Raw genomic sequence first — 16,764 nt, 5'->3', positions numbered from 1 at the left:
CTAGGAAACAGTTCTTCCTTATACCTTTAACCTCCCAACCATTTCCTCATTTAGAGGCATTATAGCATTAGGAATTTCTGAGTTGTTTCTTTTCCTTCCAGAAAAAGATCAGGGTCAATTTATAGTTCTGGCATCAGCTGTATCATTTGCATATTGTGACTGTGATCACTGATCCTGTGTTTACAATTGTGTTCTAGCTGACACAGTACAACTGAACAGATTGAGGCTTTCACTGTCTGGCTCCTGCAATAAAATTGTGCATTAGCTATGCTACCCACTATTTTTTGCACTTATTTCTCTGTGTATTTTCATATTTTGACTATTACTGTGAGCTAAGCAGCTTGTAAAGTGTTATTATTTACACTCGTGCAATATCATTAATATGCACCTGAGAGAAAATGTCAGCCAGAATGAATCAGGCCTTATAATGAAAGCATGACATGAGTACAAAAGGAGATGTTCTTAAAAAGGCTGTGAGGTCTTTGCACTTCTGGAGCCTGATAGAGCCAGGTGGCACCCAATGGAGTCAATAGAAATCTTTTCATTAACTTTAGTGAGCTTTGGATTAGTACTTCCAAGTTTCTCTAGTAGCCCTCATCAAGCACTGTACAAATGTTAATGAGATGAGTTGAACAATGCCCTTAGAAACCAGAAGGATAGAAGATACTGCTTCATCCATCTATTTCTAACAAGGGTAAGGGACCATGATGCGGAAATGTAAAGAGATACCACACAGTGTCTCAAAATAGGAAATGAAAATGCTCACTATACTCCTTAAAAATCCTGAGGGATTTAGATGGATGAGTTTCTATTGGCTCTGTCACAGTTCCTCCTAAGGATCAGTCTGTAAGAGGAATTAGAAGGGAGAATTTCTTTATGAAAAAAACTCATATTTGTTCATATTTAGTTTAATGTCAAGTTGCACTGTGTTTAATTTAATCAATCTCTTTCCAGCAGTAAAGGTGCCACACTGTATCACTTGAAAGTAAAATCTATTGACTTCAGATCTTATGTCTGATATTGAGAAAAGAATCAGAAGTTTATCACAGAATCACAGAATCACAGAATCGTTTAGATTGGACGGAACCGCTGTAGATCATCTAGTCCAACCTCCCTGCTCAAGCAGGGTCACCTAGAGCATATTGCGCAGGATCACATCCAGACGGGTTTTGAACATCTCCAGGGAAGGAGACTCCACTACCTCTCTGGGCAACCTGTTCCAATGCTCTGTCACCCTCACAGTGAAGAAGTTTTTTCTCAGGTTCAGGTGGAACTTCCTGTGGTTCAGTTTGTGCCCATTGCCTCTTGTCCTGTTGCTGGGCACCACCGAGAAGAGGCTGGCCTCATCCTCTTGACACTCCCCCTTCAGATACTTGTACACGTTTATGAGATCCCCTCTCAGTCTTCTCTTCTCCAGGCTCAACAGGCCCAGCTCTTGCAGTCTTTCTTCATAGGAGAGGTGCTCCAGCCCTCTATATTTATGGTTTTTTCGACTCAGCATTTCTAGGGAAGTGTTTCAATAGACACATTTTGGAGGGACTTCAATTTGTATAATTTGCTATTCTAATTTAGAAAAAATACAGAATTAAAAAAAGGCTTAATCTAGGGGTTCAGTGAGCTAAGGCAAACTCTCAAAAAATCAATGGTCAATTTGTTAGGTTTTGGATAAGAAAGTGGTAGGAGTTAGTAGGTAATAAATCCAACTGAGTGTGGAAGAACAAAACTTACTTTTAGTTTTTGTTTCAGAGTTTTGGATATTAATCCTCATCCTCATTTAGAGCACACTCATGTAATAACATAAAGCCTCTTAGTCCTTGAGGAAGTGCCATGGACACTACTTCTTCCCATTATATCAAGAGATTGAGCTGTTTGTACACTGTAATCAATACAGCCAAGAGGATGATTCGCTGTATCCTCCTTCTCAGATATGACTCATCGTTACAAAAGTCATTTCACTTTCAAAGATTTCTTTCCTGGTCTTCCTAACCTAAAGAACCAAAAATACACTCTTTAGGAGAACAGCTCGTTATCAAGCTATTTTTTCATCGAGGAGCCAAGATCTGCTTACCTTTATCTTCCTGTAAATTGCCTATAAAATCCTCAGGAAAACTTAAGACAATCACAATATGCACCATTTATTCTTTTTCAGCCACCATTAAAAATGTTACTAGAGGAAAATATCATAACATTTTGTTCTGGAAGCATAAGAATGGTCATCTTGAAGTGTGTCATACACACTTAAAAAGAAAGATTATTAAATACATATTTAAATATAAATTATATATGTAGTCATATATATATAGATAGATAGGTTGGATAAATGCATATATAAGAACATGAGGTACTGTCTTAGATTTTAGAGATAAAAATATGTTTAATATTATATATTATTAATGCAATATATTAATTATTAATATAATCCTTATAATTAATGTTGCATATAAACATTACCATTCAGTAACTATTAACATTTGAATAACTATGTGTTCTAAAATTTTCCTATTATTTGAAGTATTCAGCAATAATGAAGGTTGCATTGACTTAAATATAGAGTTATGACTTTGTATACCGTATTTATAATAGAAGATATAAGGGAACGGTGCTTGCACTGCATGATCTGCCCCTATTCTGTTTTCAGAAATTTCATTTTTCTCAAGTAAGTTAGTAAGGATAGAGTTTGAGCTTGTAAGAACTAATAATTTGGAAGTATTTAATATACTGTGGAACACACATTGCTACAGATATTTTTTCTTTAAGTCTAAATGTGCTATCTTCCCTGCTTTTAAAATAAAAAGATACTTTCTGACTAAATTTGTTAGATAAACATTTCTTTTGTTTGTCCCGAGAAATCACCTGAACTCACAGAAACCTTGCATTTACCAGACTTTTCTAGCCTATGCATGCATGTTAAAAAGATGCCAAGAATCCACAAGCTTTTCAAGTAGAATTAGATTAATCAGTCTTAACTCTCATTTCACATAAAAAGATGGAGAACCATATGTTCTTTCTAGGTCTCAATTCAAACATCTTTTGTTATATAAAACTTCTAGTTATAAAAAATAAATAAACAAAGATTAGTAGGCTCAGATGTAACATGGTGTTTCAAAGCTACCACATAAATGGGTACTAACATATTGAAACAGTAAGAGTAGAAATTAATTTTATCCTGATCAGAAAACATCTCTTGTTCCTCTGCAGATTCCTAAACTGCCCTTGATACCACCTCTGAGCTCCTTCCAGTGCTATATTAGGTTCAATGACCACATCTGTTTCACGTAGTTTCCCATAGTTCATCATCATCTCAGGGGGGAAGTTTGTTTGAAGTGTAATTTTTCATACTGGTAAATTCTTCTTTGGGGGGCATTTTTGAGGTTTGTCTTTAATATATGTTTTATGGCCAGTTTCATACGCACATCTTTCTAGCTGTTTATGTTAGAAAAGCCAAGTTGAAAAATTGATGGAGAAGACAGTGAGTTGTGAATTTAGGTCAAAGACATTCCTAAGGGGGGACATAGACATCAAAGTCTAGCACAGTGATTTGTAAAGTCATAAAACTCACACTTATTGCTTGCATACTTTAGGACTTGGAAGAGCCTAAACTTTGACGACATATTTGTTTAGGTATCTCAAGTTCTGCTATTATCATCATCCCAGGATGACACCTTTTGGGCTGAACTGAACACCTGCACACCTGCCTTCTGCCAGAGGTTCTGTAAGTGGCATATCTAAATGCCTAAATATTTTAGGGAGCCTAAGATAGCAGATTAGCTCAATATCTGTTTAACCCATAGATAGGATTGAGTCTAGAAGAAAAAGAAAAACTGCTATGATGCCTCTTGTATCCTCGGTTCTAAGTTAAACGAAAAACTTCCAAAGAAACCCTGCTCTTCAGCTGGATCATTTCTCCCACACTCCATGTAAGCCATGTGTGGAGATTTTTGTTGTTGCTGGATAGAATATAGTGCATAGTGGAGAAAAAAAAAGTCAAATAAGTTAATTTGAGTTTTCACCAGTGGAAAGTTTTAAAAAATCAGTGCCTTTGTGCAGAAAACTTCAGTGACTTCAGTAAAAGTTTCATTATTCATTGTTTCATTTACTCATTGTCCAATCTTAGTGAAGTTACACAGTGTACTTACTTTCTATAAAGGGCTCCATAATTAGAAAGAAAAGTATGGCAGGCCATTTATTGGTCTACTTGTTCGTTCGTTTATCTCTGCATTTGCTAATAGAAGCAGCATTTTTGAGCAGTTACAATATGTTAGTCCACGCCAGCAAATACTGTAATGCATTTTTCAGAATTTTGAGTTGTGAAATATTTAAAATAACTAGGTAAAGGCCTATAAGGTTCATAGTACCTAATCACATAATAATGGAAAATTAAGGGCTGGAATTGAGTTGTCTAAACATTTAGTACTTTATTAGATACTGTATGGAATTCTTTCTGGTTTCTACCTGCTGCTGCAGATGGCTGTGGGTCTCCTCTAAGCTCTGTGTCATCTCTGCTGGCTCCATGATGACACCCCAGATAATCTTCAGCATCTCTGTGTAGGCACCTGAATCATTCTTGGAATATCTAAAAGCTGGTCCTCTAAATCTAGGGTAGTTATCCTTCTTATAGTCTGTGGAGAAAAAAATCTACTTATGGAGCTTGACTCAGGTAATTCATCTTAGACGTCTGTCTTATGATGCTGTGAATCATCTAGTGAATATACCTATTAAAATCCATTGCATAAAGGGAATGACTAAGTTATAATTAAACAACTTACTGTTTAGACATGGTTGTTGGTGAAATGAATCTTTTCTGTACTGTACAACTAACACTATAACCTATCATCTTACTGCATAAATACGTATTAGCTTTTATTTTTGTCCAAAAATCTGCTAAAGATGACCTAAGTTTTTTCCACTGATTTTAAAATCTTGGATCAAAGCTAGACTGTAAAGTTTTGAGGAAAATAGAAAAAAGATTCCGAGACAGGAAAAAAAATGTGAATGGAAAAAGCAAAGAGGAAATGCTGAAAGTAAAATATGTGTACAGAAATGGTTGTGTCTTGCCTTCCTAAAGTTTATGATTTTAGTATACAAGCTGAAATATTTATTTGCTTAAAAATCTTTATATTCCTTTATATTTGGCATTGTGTTGTCAGCAAGAAGATTCTGAAAAACTCACAGATGATACATGTCTACACTCTAGCTACAGAAGTCTCTACAGAGCAATTAGCTCATGATTCCATTGCAGAGTGCAGAAGAATGAACTCCAACCAACCAACCTAAACCTCTCCCTGTTGTCTCTGATCTGTGGTGCAATGTGATAGCAGAACAGTCCTACAGTAAGAAAAGGTGAAAGGGTGAAAGCGTGACTTGACTTTAGTCTGTAAATACCTACATAAGGAACAAAAATCTGCTAACAGAAAGCTCTCCAGATCTAGAAGATAAGGATATAACAAGATGTAAAGATTAGAGACTGAGGTAAGCCAAATTTGGATTACAATTTAAGGTATGATTCTCAAGAGTGAATTCACTCTTGAACAACTAGGATAACTTTGTTTAAAAATATATTTTTAAAAACAAAAAAATGTGTTTTTTAAAGAAAAGATTTCAGGAAAGTCTGGTGGCCAGTGATATACAAGAGGTCAGAGAAGAGGATCACAGTGGCCTTCTGAATCTTGGACCCTCTATAGCTACTGCAAATTATGTAATGACTGGAGTAAAAAAAGAATCCAACAGGGCCATTACTGATCCTGGTAACAGACATTGCTTTTTTTCTGTGGAAATCACTTGCTGGTAATCAAGTATTTATGACAAGGGTTAGCCATCCCAAAGAAAATCATATCTTTAGAATTTCTTATAACTTCTCTGGAGATTATATCTGTGGCACTTGCTGTTGTGGTATGTTAAAGTGTCAATGTTCTCTCCACTCAAGTTTCGTGTAAAGTAATATCAATTCCTGTTCAAATTCTCCTGCTCTGCCTGTGGAAAAGAAGTTAAAGGCAAATCCTGATGGTTCAAGCACTACATGTATCCAGAATTTTGAGTACTCATTAGACTTTGCAACCCTTGATGTCCCCAGCATCTCATGCTAACTCTACTCACCTGACTCCTTGCTTGCTTTCTGGCTGGACAAGTTTTCTCTATTTCAGTTTTACCCTAGTCCTCTCCTGCCTTGACAACAATTGGATCAAAATTAAGAAACCTCTTCAGGCTTCTTCAGTGTCTTTAAATGGCCAGTCAGTCCAGCCCTGGTACAGCTAGAATATGCCATGGGACTTCTATGGCCTCATGAGTCAACTGGGTTTGTTGTAGCATGTCACACTGCTGGTCTAATAGAGAGACTTAACTAACAGCAATGACTTGTGGGGAACATTCTGGAAATACAGCTTTAAATTGTTTGCTGTTATGTTCACTCCTAAGGTGGGAGTTTTTCATGACTGAAAAAATACAGGATTATGATCATAATTTGTCTGAAACATGTCATAAAGATGCATTCCAATATATATTGTAATTCTTCCCTCAGCTCCTTAACATCTTCTGAATTCAGGAGATCAATGCATTCCCAGGCCTAACTGTTTTTCAGCCTGATGTTTTTCAGATACATAGGAACGTCTCCATCCTTGGAGATATGCAAAACCAAACTGGACACAGTGCTGGGCAACCTTCTCTAGGTAACCCTGCATTGAGTAGTGTGGTTGGACCAGATGATCTCCAGAGGCCCATTCCAACCCTATCCGTTCTGTGATTCTGTGATTCTGTGGTATGTTAAACAGTACTGGCTCCAGTTTCACGCCCTGGGTCCACTACTAGTTACTGGCCTCCAAATGAACTTTATGCCACTGATCACAAGTCTTTGAGCCCAGCAGTTCAGGTAGTCTTAAACCCACCTCAGTTTCTACTTACGTAGTCTGTACTTCAAAAATTTGTCTATAAGGATGTGATGCGAGACATTGCCAAAAATCTTACTAAAGTCAAGATAAGTATCAGCCATTGCTCTCCTATCATCCACTGAGAAAGTCATGTCATTTCAAAAAGCTATCTGGCTGGTCAGACACGACTTCCCCTTCTCAAATCCACATTGGCTGCTCCCATTCATCTTCCTTTATTTGCCTTCATGTACCTGGAAATGGTTTCCAGGATTAGTTGCTCTGTTTCCTTATCAGGAATTGAAGTGAGGCTGACTAGCCTGTAGTTCCCCACATCCTCCTTTTTGTCTCTCTTGAAGATGCTGCTACATGTGACATTTGCATTCTTCCAGGCCTCAGGCACCTCCCCAGTCTCTATGATCTTTCAAAGATTATTGAGATTGACTTCATAATGACATCAGCCAGCTCCCTCAGTGTTCATGGGTGTATCCCATCAGGGCCCACAGCCTTATGTACGTCCAGTTTGTTCAAACGTTCCCTAACCTGATCCTCCTCCATGGATAGTAACTCTTCCTTGCTCCAGACTTTCCCGCTAATCTCAGGGGCCTGGGATTCCTGAACAGCAGTCTTACCAATAAAGACTGAGGTGAAGAAAGCATTGAGTACCTCAGCCTTTTCCAAGTCCTTTGGAAATCCATCCACCAGTCGGCCCATATTTTCCCTAGATTTTCTTTTGCTGCTGATATTTCTGTAGAAGCCCTTCCTGTTGCCCTTCATGTCCCTCACTGCATGAACAGTCCCTCAGTTCCTAGTGAGCTTTGCCTTTCCTAACCCCTTCCCTGCATGCTTGAACAGTGTATCTGTATTCCTCCTGGGTCACCTCTCCTTGCTCCCACCTCCTGTAGGCTTCCTTTTTATGTGTGAGTCTAGTCAGGAACTCCTTGTTCATCGATGCAAGCCTTCTGCCACTGTTGCTAGACTTCCTGCTCATTCGGACAGACCATTCTTAAGCTTGGAGGTGGTGATCCTTAAATATCACCCAGCTCTTGGTCCCTTCTCCCCTCTACAGGCTTATCCTGTGTGATTATTTCAAGCAGTTCTCTGCAGAGGCCAAAGTCTGCTTTCTTGAAGTCTAGGGCTGTGATCCTAATTTTTGCCCTGCTTCTTCCTCTCAGAAACCCGAGCTCCAGCATCTGATAGTTTCAGCAGCCAAGGCTGCTCCCAACCTTCACATTCCCAAATAGTTCTTCCTTTTTCGTAAGTATGAGGTCCAGAAGATCACCTGTCTTTGTTAGGTGCTCCATGACCTGTTTCAGGAAGTTGTCACCAATGCTGTCCAGGAACCTCTTGGACTGCTTCTGTGCTTCTGTGTTGTTCCGCCTGAAGTCCCCCAGGGGAACCATGGCCTGTGAACATGAGGCTACTTCCAACTGTCGGTAGAAGGCCTCATCTACTTCTTCCTGTTCAGGTAGTCTGTAGCAGACACCCACAGCAATGTCACTCATTTTGGTCTGCCCCTTAATTCTTACCCATAAGCTCTCAGTCGGCTTATCATTGACCCCTAGGCAAGGGGGTCAGCTCCATACATTCTGGCTGCTCTTTCACATAAAGAGAAACTCCCTCTTCTTGCTTTCCTGGCCTGTCCTTCCCAAATGTTTTGTATCCATCTATGGCAACATTCCAGCCATGTGAACTATTCCTCCACATCTCAGTGATCCCAACGAGATCATAGCGCTGAAACACAGATCTCTAATTCTTCCTGTTTATTCCCCGTGCTGCATGCATTAGTGCACAGGCACTTCAGAGAGGCATCCACGTGTGCTGATTTCCCAGAAAGAGTATGAGAGGTTTCCTCATAATGTTGGCTTGTAGGCACTTCCTTGCTTACATGCAAATGACTGAGGTACCCCACGTAAGCCCTATTTTGTTGGTTATGTGTTCCCTTTTGTTCACATCACCCTGGGGCCTTTGCTTTTCAACCCTGTCCATTGGTCTCTCACATGGCTGCTGCTAACTGTCTCCCACCCTGTCATTCCTAGTTTATAGCCCTTCTTACCAGGTTGGTTGGCCTGTTGGCAAAGATACTTTTACCCCACTTAGTGAGGTGGATCATATCTCTCCCAAGCACACATCAGTCCTCAAAGAGAGTCCAGTGGTCGTTGAAACGAAAACCCTGTTGATGACACTAGCTGCACAACCAACTGTTGACAGACAGTATCAGTCCACTCCTCCTCACACCCTTACCTCTCACTGGTAGGACTGAGGAGAAAACTCTCATACTCCTGATTATTGTCCCCAGAGCTATGTAGTCATGTTTGAAACTTTCCAAGTTGTCCCTGGAGGTATCATTGGTGCCTACATGAAAAGGAGTGGGGATAACAGAGGGACAAACAAGCTTTAGCAGTCTCTGCATAACAACTGGGTCCCCAGGAAGCATAAAACCTCTGTAGATGACAGGTCATCTCCCTCCATCCCCCACAGCAGGGAGTCACCCTCTACTATCACTTGCTGCTTCCTCCTGGTGCTTCTGTGTGGCTCAGGGTCTGTCAGTCCCAATGCTTCCCTTGAAAGCATGCTCTGCTCCTCCTCACCTTTGAGGGTAGTGAAGCTGTTTCATAGCTGCAGGCCTTCAAGTGGAGCAGGAACCTTCCTCCTGGTGCCAGAAGTCACCAGTTTCCAGCCTTCATCTTCCTTGGAGTTTCCACTTACCATCATGCAAGGCACAGACTCTGCCTGTGTCTCCACTGCAGCTGGGGATTGGGGCTCTTGAAGCTATAGAGTTTCTGATAAGATCCTGTCTATCTCTCCATGTTTCTTTCTGATGCTGTGTAGCCTTCTGACATCTTGCCATAACTCCTGCAGTTGGTGACACAGCACTTCAACATCTTCATTAATGATCTGGATAGTGGGACAGAGTTCACCCACAATAAGTTTGCAGATAATACAAAACTCGGAGGAGTGGCTAACACACCAGACGGCTGTGCTGCCTTTCAGAGGGACCACGACAGGCTGGAGGGATGGGCATAGAGAAACCTTATGAACTTCAGCAAGGGGAAATGCAAAGTCCCTTTGCCTGAGGAGTAACAACCCCAGGCACCAGTACAGGCTGGGGCTGAGTGGCTGGAAAGCAGCTCTGCAGAGAAGACACTGGGAGTCCTGGTGGACAGCATGTTGGACATGGGCCATCAATATGCTCTCGTGGCAAAGAAGGCCAAATGCCTCCTACAGTATGTGGGGAGATTATTGCCAGTAGGTTGGAGGAGACGACCTTCCCCTCCCTGTGGGAGGCCCTGAGGAGGCCACACCTGGAGTGCTGAGTCCACTTCTAGGATCCCCAGTAAAAGAAAGATGTGGATATGACATATGACCTGGATGAAGGGACAAAGTGCCTCCTCAGCAAGTTTGCTGATGATACAAAACTGGGAGGAGTGACTGATACATCGGGGCCTGTGCTGACATTCAGAGGGACCTGGACAGGTTGAAGAGTTGGACAGAGAGGAACCTCCTGAAGTTCAACAAGGGGAAGTGCAGGGTCCTGCACCCGGGGAGGAATAACCCCATGCAGCAGTACAGGCTGGGGGTTGACCTGCTGGAAAGTAGCTCTGCAGAGAAGGACCTGGGAGTCCTGGTGGATGACACATTGACCATGAGGCAGCAATGTGCCTTTGTGGCCTAAAAGGACAACTATATCCTGGGGTGCATTAGGCAGAGTGTTGCCAGCAGGTGGAGGGAGGTGATCCTGCCCCTCTCCTCAGCCCTGGGGAGGCCTCACCTGGAGTACTGTGTCCAGTTCTGGGCTTCGCAGTACAACAGAGAGGTGGAGCTCCTGGACCAAGTCCAGAGGAGGGCTGCTAAGACAACAAAGGGACGGGAGCATCTCTCAGATGAGGAAAGGCTGAGAGAGCTGGGGCTGTTCAATCTGGGGAAGAGAAGACCGAAGGGAGATCTGATCAGTGTGTATAAGGATCTCGGGAGATCTGATCAGTGTGTATAAGGATCTCAAGGGAGGGTGTCAAGAGGATGGGGCCAGGATACTCTCAGCAGTGACCCCTGACAGGACGAGAGGAAACCAGCACAAGCTGAAACACAGGCAGTTCCATCTGAACATGAGGAAACACTTCCTTGCTGTGAGGGTGGGTGACTGAGCATTGGCACAGGTTGCCCAGAGAGGTTGCGGCATCTCCTTCCCTGGAAATATTCAAAAGCTGTGAGGACAGCGTCCTGAGCAACGTGCTCTGGGCGACCCTGCTTGAGCTGAGGGTTGGACTACATGGTCTCCAGAGGTCCCTTCCAACCTAAATCATTCTGTGATTCTGTGACCTGAAGGAGCTAGTTCGGAAAAGGGCCACAAAAATATTGAAGGGACTGAAGCATCTCTCATATGAAGAAAGTAAAGCTAAGTATTGTATCTGCTAACTAGTCTGTCCTCTAATTTTTCCTATTGGTTCTTTCCACACAAAGATGAGGCAGGTTGCTGGCCAAGATAGAGGAAACTTTGTTCCTTGCCTGTTGCTGCTCTACCTATATATCCTGATATTGCTAGTACTTTCCATATGGTAAATTTTAACAACAATTCAGAACAAGACTACAGCACAGAAAAGGTTAGCTCACTTGCATTTCAGAACTTGCTAGTGCATCATTTGAATGACTCAGTTCTTATTCTTCAGAAAGTGCTGACCAATTCACTTGCAATTCACTGGTTGAAAGCTAGCTTTTGCTTCATAGGCTTGATCAAGATGTGTTGGTTCAACAATTCTAAATCACTATCTGGTTTTCAAAATTTAGACTAGACTTCCGCATTTCTAATTCTGTAGCATGTTGTTGGTAAAGATAGGTGAGAGCTGGAGAACTGTGCAGTCAGCTGACCAAGATGTTAATCAACAACAGCAAGAGTCACATATTAATTTAGTATCCCAATGTAGCCGTTTAACCCCAGGGCCCATAGAAAGTTCTAGTAGCTGCAGCCCATCAATCAGGCTGGCCCCTACATGACCCCTGGTACAACATCTTTAACCTGACTGGCCAAAGTGCAACTTGTGACACTGTACCACTACGGGGGACGTAACACCTGTAGTCCTAAAGCAGGTCTGCATGCAAATGAAGGATCAGAACTAACCAACCAGCCCATGCCACGCACTGGGAGACATGCCCACCGTCACCATTTGGCTGCAGCCTTTCGTTTGTGTGGTGTGTGCGCGCGCACGCGGTGACCATGGTGGAGCGGAAGAACGAAAAAGGCATGAAGAGCTGGAGAAATCACTACCAGAGCCGAGAAATCACTATCCCAGCAGCTTAGTGGCCTTGTCAAAGGCCACAAGAAGCTAAGTGGCCTTTTTCAAGGCCTTCTCCAGAAGCCGCAGGACGGTGGACGGGAAGAGCCCCCCACTCCAACGCTGATTCGGGACGCCGGACCAGGAGCTGCCAGAAGAGCCACCAGAGGGGCCACCACATCAGGAACTAGGGAACACGTAAGCACTAATACGGTCTTAGAGCCAGGGAGACGGCATGCACGTAGGTGTGGCCTGATTGATAAAATGGTTGCAGTACCGAGGAAAGACACATTACCTGACGCGGCCTTTCGGGAGCCTTTTCTTTATTTTGACCACTGGTTGTCTGCTATATCCTATTTTCTCTGGATAAACCTACTACTCCCTGTATGCGCGCATCTCTGTATTGCTTTATCCATCCACCCGTGTTGTAAATACTATCTATGTGTTTATCTATCTATCTATCTGTCTAGCTATCGATGTTACCAGTTACAATTGCTATTGTTATTTTTAATTGTTATTAAAAGGTTATCTGTTTATTGATATTGTGAATCCAGTCATCGCTACACAAACGCCTGTACGGCCACCCTGAACCTGTTTGGTTTATGGTCCTCTATCCATTATCCCCATCATGCCCTTCTGTTGGGGTGCCCACCCCTCTGGGGTGACCATGACACCAAAAAACAGACAGAAAGCTATCTAAATGAGTTAATACAAATGACAACTCTCACTCACAGAGAAAGTCAAAATAACTTTCAAAGTCACGATTACAAACTGAAATGTTTTTACGTGTCTTTCATTAGTTCTAAAAGAAATTTTTGATACCTGAAAATTTTCGTAAGATCTTGCTCCAACAAACTGCTTACAGTTTTATTTTAAAAGTTAGCTTTTTGCCATGCATGAAGACAACGTCAAGATAGGAGAAAAAGTATGAGGTAGCACTATTAAATTCAACAGTCCTCTCTTTTCAAAAATGATTTTAAACTCTAAACAATTGTGCACTTAACTGGTTTTAGTGGCAATTGCAAAGTATGTTCAGGTCAGTAAAGTTTTGAAGTGTCTAGTAAAAGTGTCTACTTCTTCCTTTTCATGTTTCCTTGTAAGACTTGAAATGGAATTTTATGCAATATCAAATCTGAATATTGGATAGAAAAACAGATAGTAGGAAGTGATTAACCCATTACTTGAAGTCAGTTTGGATGGGGATTCATCAATAAAACTATAAAGAATACAGTTGTATTCTTTTATTGTGGTATTTATTCTTTTTCTTCTTAAACATAAAGAAATTAAATTAATTGTTAGCTAGTTTCAGAATCTCATGTAACAAAATGCTACTTCACTGTTATATCTCCAGTTAATAAAAAAAATATGAACAACTTATCCTATAGTGATTATAACAAGTTAGGAAAACGTACTATAATCATTGTTTGTTTTTTTTTAAGAATTATTTAGTAGTTTGTACAGACTTACTGACTCTTTACTTCTTCTCCTTTTAAATCAGAGTAGCCAAAGCTTCTTCATTAGAGTCCTGTGCAGCATTAGAACCACCTGAAAGGTATCCAGCAGTGCCTATTTAGTGACTGGAAGCTGAGCTCAGAAACCGTGCTCATGCATTTATACTGCTGGTCAGAACAGAGTTAGCTATTTAAAGATAACTTGAGTATGTCTTACATGTACTGCAGTCAGTGTTTATGCCAGGATGTAGGCAGAACCTAGACAGCCACATGGATAATGACTTATATCACCACAATGTTATTCATTTATTTAAATAATGCTATTGGAATATCTATAAATCTATTTTTACATATATATGCATTCAAGTTCCTAATTTGTACTTCTAGCATGCTACAACGGGACAAGAGAGATATTTGCTATTATGTGACGATGATTTTCCGTTTGGGATTTTGTTAAGCTGTATTTGAATAAGAATTGGAATTCAATAAAACATACACAAAACCAGCGTTTTAAGACTTTTAGAAGAAATAAAGTGATCTGAAATGTCCTTAGTTACTCGGGAACTTTATTTACAAGTTTAATGCTTTTAAATACAATCACTTTGTTAAACATACGGAAAATAATTTATCACAGTTCAAGAGGTGATGGGTCATTTCAGGTTTGTGTAACTGAGATTTTTCAAAGGTATTTAGATGCTTAAAGGTGCAGATTAGCTCTGGGAAATGGTTTAGGTTTGTCTCACACCCACTTAGCTGACTGTTAGACAATTGAAATAACTGGATCATCTAGGCCCTCTATATAATCATTGGAGAGAAAACAGTGCCTCCAAAGGGCATTTCCTGAGACTGATGCCTAACATGATTTGGATGGGTCATCTTCTGGAGGTGCCTATCTCTCTTCACTGAGTATATGGAGTACTTTGAGGTCTTGATTAGACTAGGCACTTAGCTTTCAGATGGCTTAAATTGGAGGACATGAAATACAACCTCATTATCCTGTTAAATAGGCTAACCACATAAAATTTTATTAATAATAAAAACTAAATTTAATTTAAATGTTCAAAAGTGGTTAATTTTTTTTTTTTTTTGTAAGTGCTCATTTTATACAGTTAGCATATTATTGATATGTATCACCCCAAAGAAATAATGCTCCAAGAAATGCTTTGTAAAGCACCACCTACCAGGAGCTGAAGAGCCAGTATGCCGCAGCCTAAGCGGACTTCAAGCTATTGACAGTCAAAGTGGTTCATATGACAAGAACAATAACTTCCGTAAATGATTTCAGCTTTCCAATGTTTTGTATAGTTGAGCCCTAGTTAGGTAGATTTCATAAATCTAGTCTGAATCACTTATTCAGGAGTTCCGGATATGTCTGATAGGGGAGATATAATGCTAATTGTGCTAAATATGCCCCTATCTCCCCATTAAGCTTCCTGCCAGCTCTCTATGCTTATTTAGTAGGGAGAGAAATCGATTGCAGTCCTAGGAAATAGGGCACCTCAGTTCCCTGAGGAAAAGAGCAAGAGCATAGCAGGCTCTTTGGGATTATCAGCAATGAGGGAATAGATACTGCTTGCTATCCCACAGAAACCTCCGTGTTATTGATTCTAAAGAGAAGATTTAACTTCAGATGTTTTGTGAACAAAACCCTTACGCAACACCTTGTCTAAGATGGCATTGACATGCTCCTCTCTTGACGGACCTTGTCTTTCTGCATTGGCAGTTATCAGTCAGGATGGATACAGAACTAAATTTCTAATGAGTCAAAGTCAAATATAATTGCTTAAAACATACCATTTGTCTGTTATGCCCTGTGCTGAGCACTGACAGATGCAGGCATGTTGGACTGAACTTGTTTTGTTCTACTGTTGGATAGTTTTCACAAAAAATATCTTTTATTTTACAAAGAGCTCCTTTGGAAGATAAAACCTTATGAAAACTCTTATCATTTCCTGACTTTTCTTATTTTAAATCAATATTTCTTTAACATTTTTAACAAAAAAATCATGCATAAGTTTTTATTTATGTTATTCTATTTTTTTGTTACTATTTTCAGGAAGAAATGCATTATTTTTTGAGAATAGAATCCTTCTGATGATTTTAAAATAATTTTTTATTACATTTCTGTTCATGAGCTATCTCAGAAAAAATATGCATGGAATTCATTTTGAGTGCTACAAAATGGCAAAATGAGTAAATTCTGAACTTTTAAGGAAATTATTTTCCTATTATCTTTTACCTCACCCTATTTAATTTTATTCACAAACTAAAAACAAACAACAAACTAAAAAGAAACAACTTGAGCCATCAAATGAAGGCAAGTAATGGATGGAAGATTAAGCTATCCACCACTCAGAATGAATTAGCTAATCAGTCAATCCAGGACTTGCCTTTACCTCCAGAAGGTGAAGTTTCACCTCCTAAAGAACATATGGACAAAAATGTGAATTCGTTCTTAAACTTTAACTTCTGGCAGCATAGTTGTTTTTCTTTCTGCTTCATCTGTTTCAAATCATCTATAAACTAAGGTCTCCTATGAGTTCAAACAGAAACAGAAGAGCTATACTCATAGTATTTAAACATCTAGGGTCTGATCTTCTATCACTGAAACCAACTGGAGTTTTGCTTTTGACATCACACCTTCGTTGATGGAAATTTATCATGTACATTTCTAATATCTTATATGAATTATGGCTTAGTGTGAACTTGAACCCATCATCTCTTAGTTTCTTATTCTTTTGCTGCCCTTATCAGATGATAGTATCGTATTTGTTTAAGCTAGTCATTGCAGTCCAGATCTTCAACAGGGATGTGAACCAACAAATCTAAATCTAAGCCAAAACTAGTTAAAGTCTGGTTCTATTTCAGCTTTCACTAGACATTTTCCCACTAAGCAAAGAAACTAGGGTCACCATTCTCTAACATCTAGACACTGCTGTAAGAAATGAGAAAGAACCTTACAAATGTGCTGTGTTTAAGGATTATGTTTTTCCATTCATAGTCATGGGTCAAAAATGAATGAGTACTTTGCAATTTCAGCTGAGCCAGGAGAAGAGCTCACATGGAAGACATAATTTGCAATGAACAGCCTCCTCGTTGTCAGTACCAGCATGTTGTTCATTAAATTTAAAATTCAAATAAGTTTTGGGTATAACAATACTGTGTTTCTTACTGTATTAGATGACT

This window comes from Struthio camelus, chromosome 3 (assembly GCF_040807025.1).
Source record: "Struthio camelus isolate bStrCam1 chromosome 3, bStrCam1.hap1, whole genome shotgun sequence".
Taxonomy (NCBI): Eukaryota; Metazoa; Chordata; class Aves; order Struthioniformes; family Struthionidae; genus Struthio; species Struthio camelus.
The sequence above is the reverse complement of the archived record's forward strand: the minus strand, read 5'-3'. Positions refer to the sequence as shown.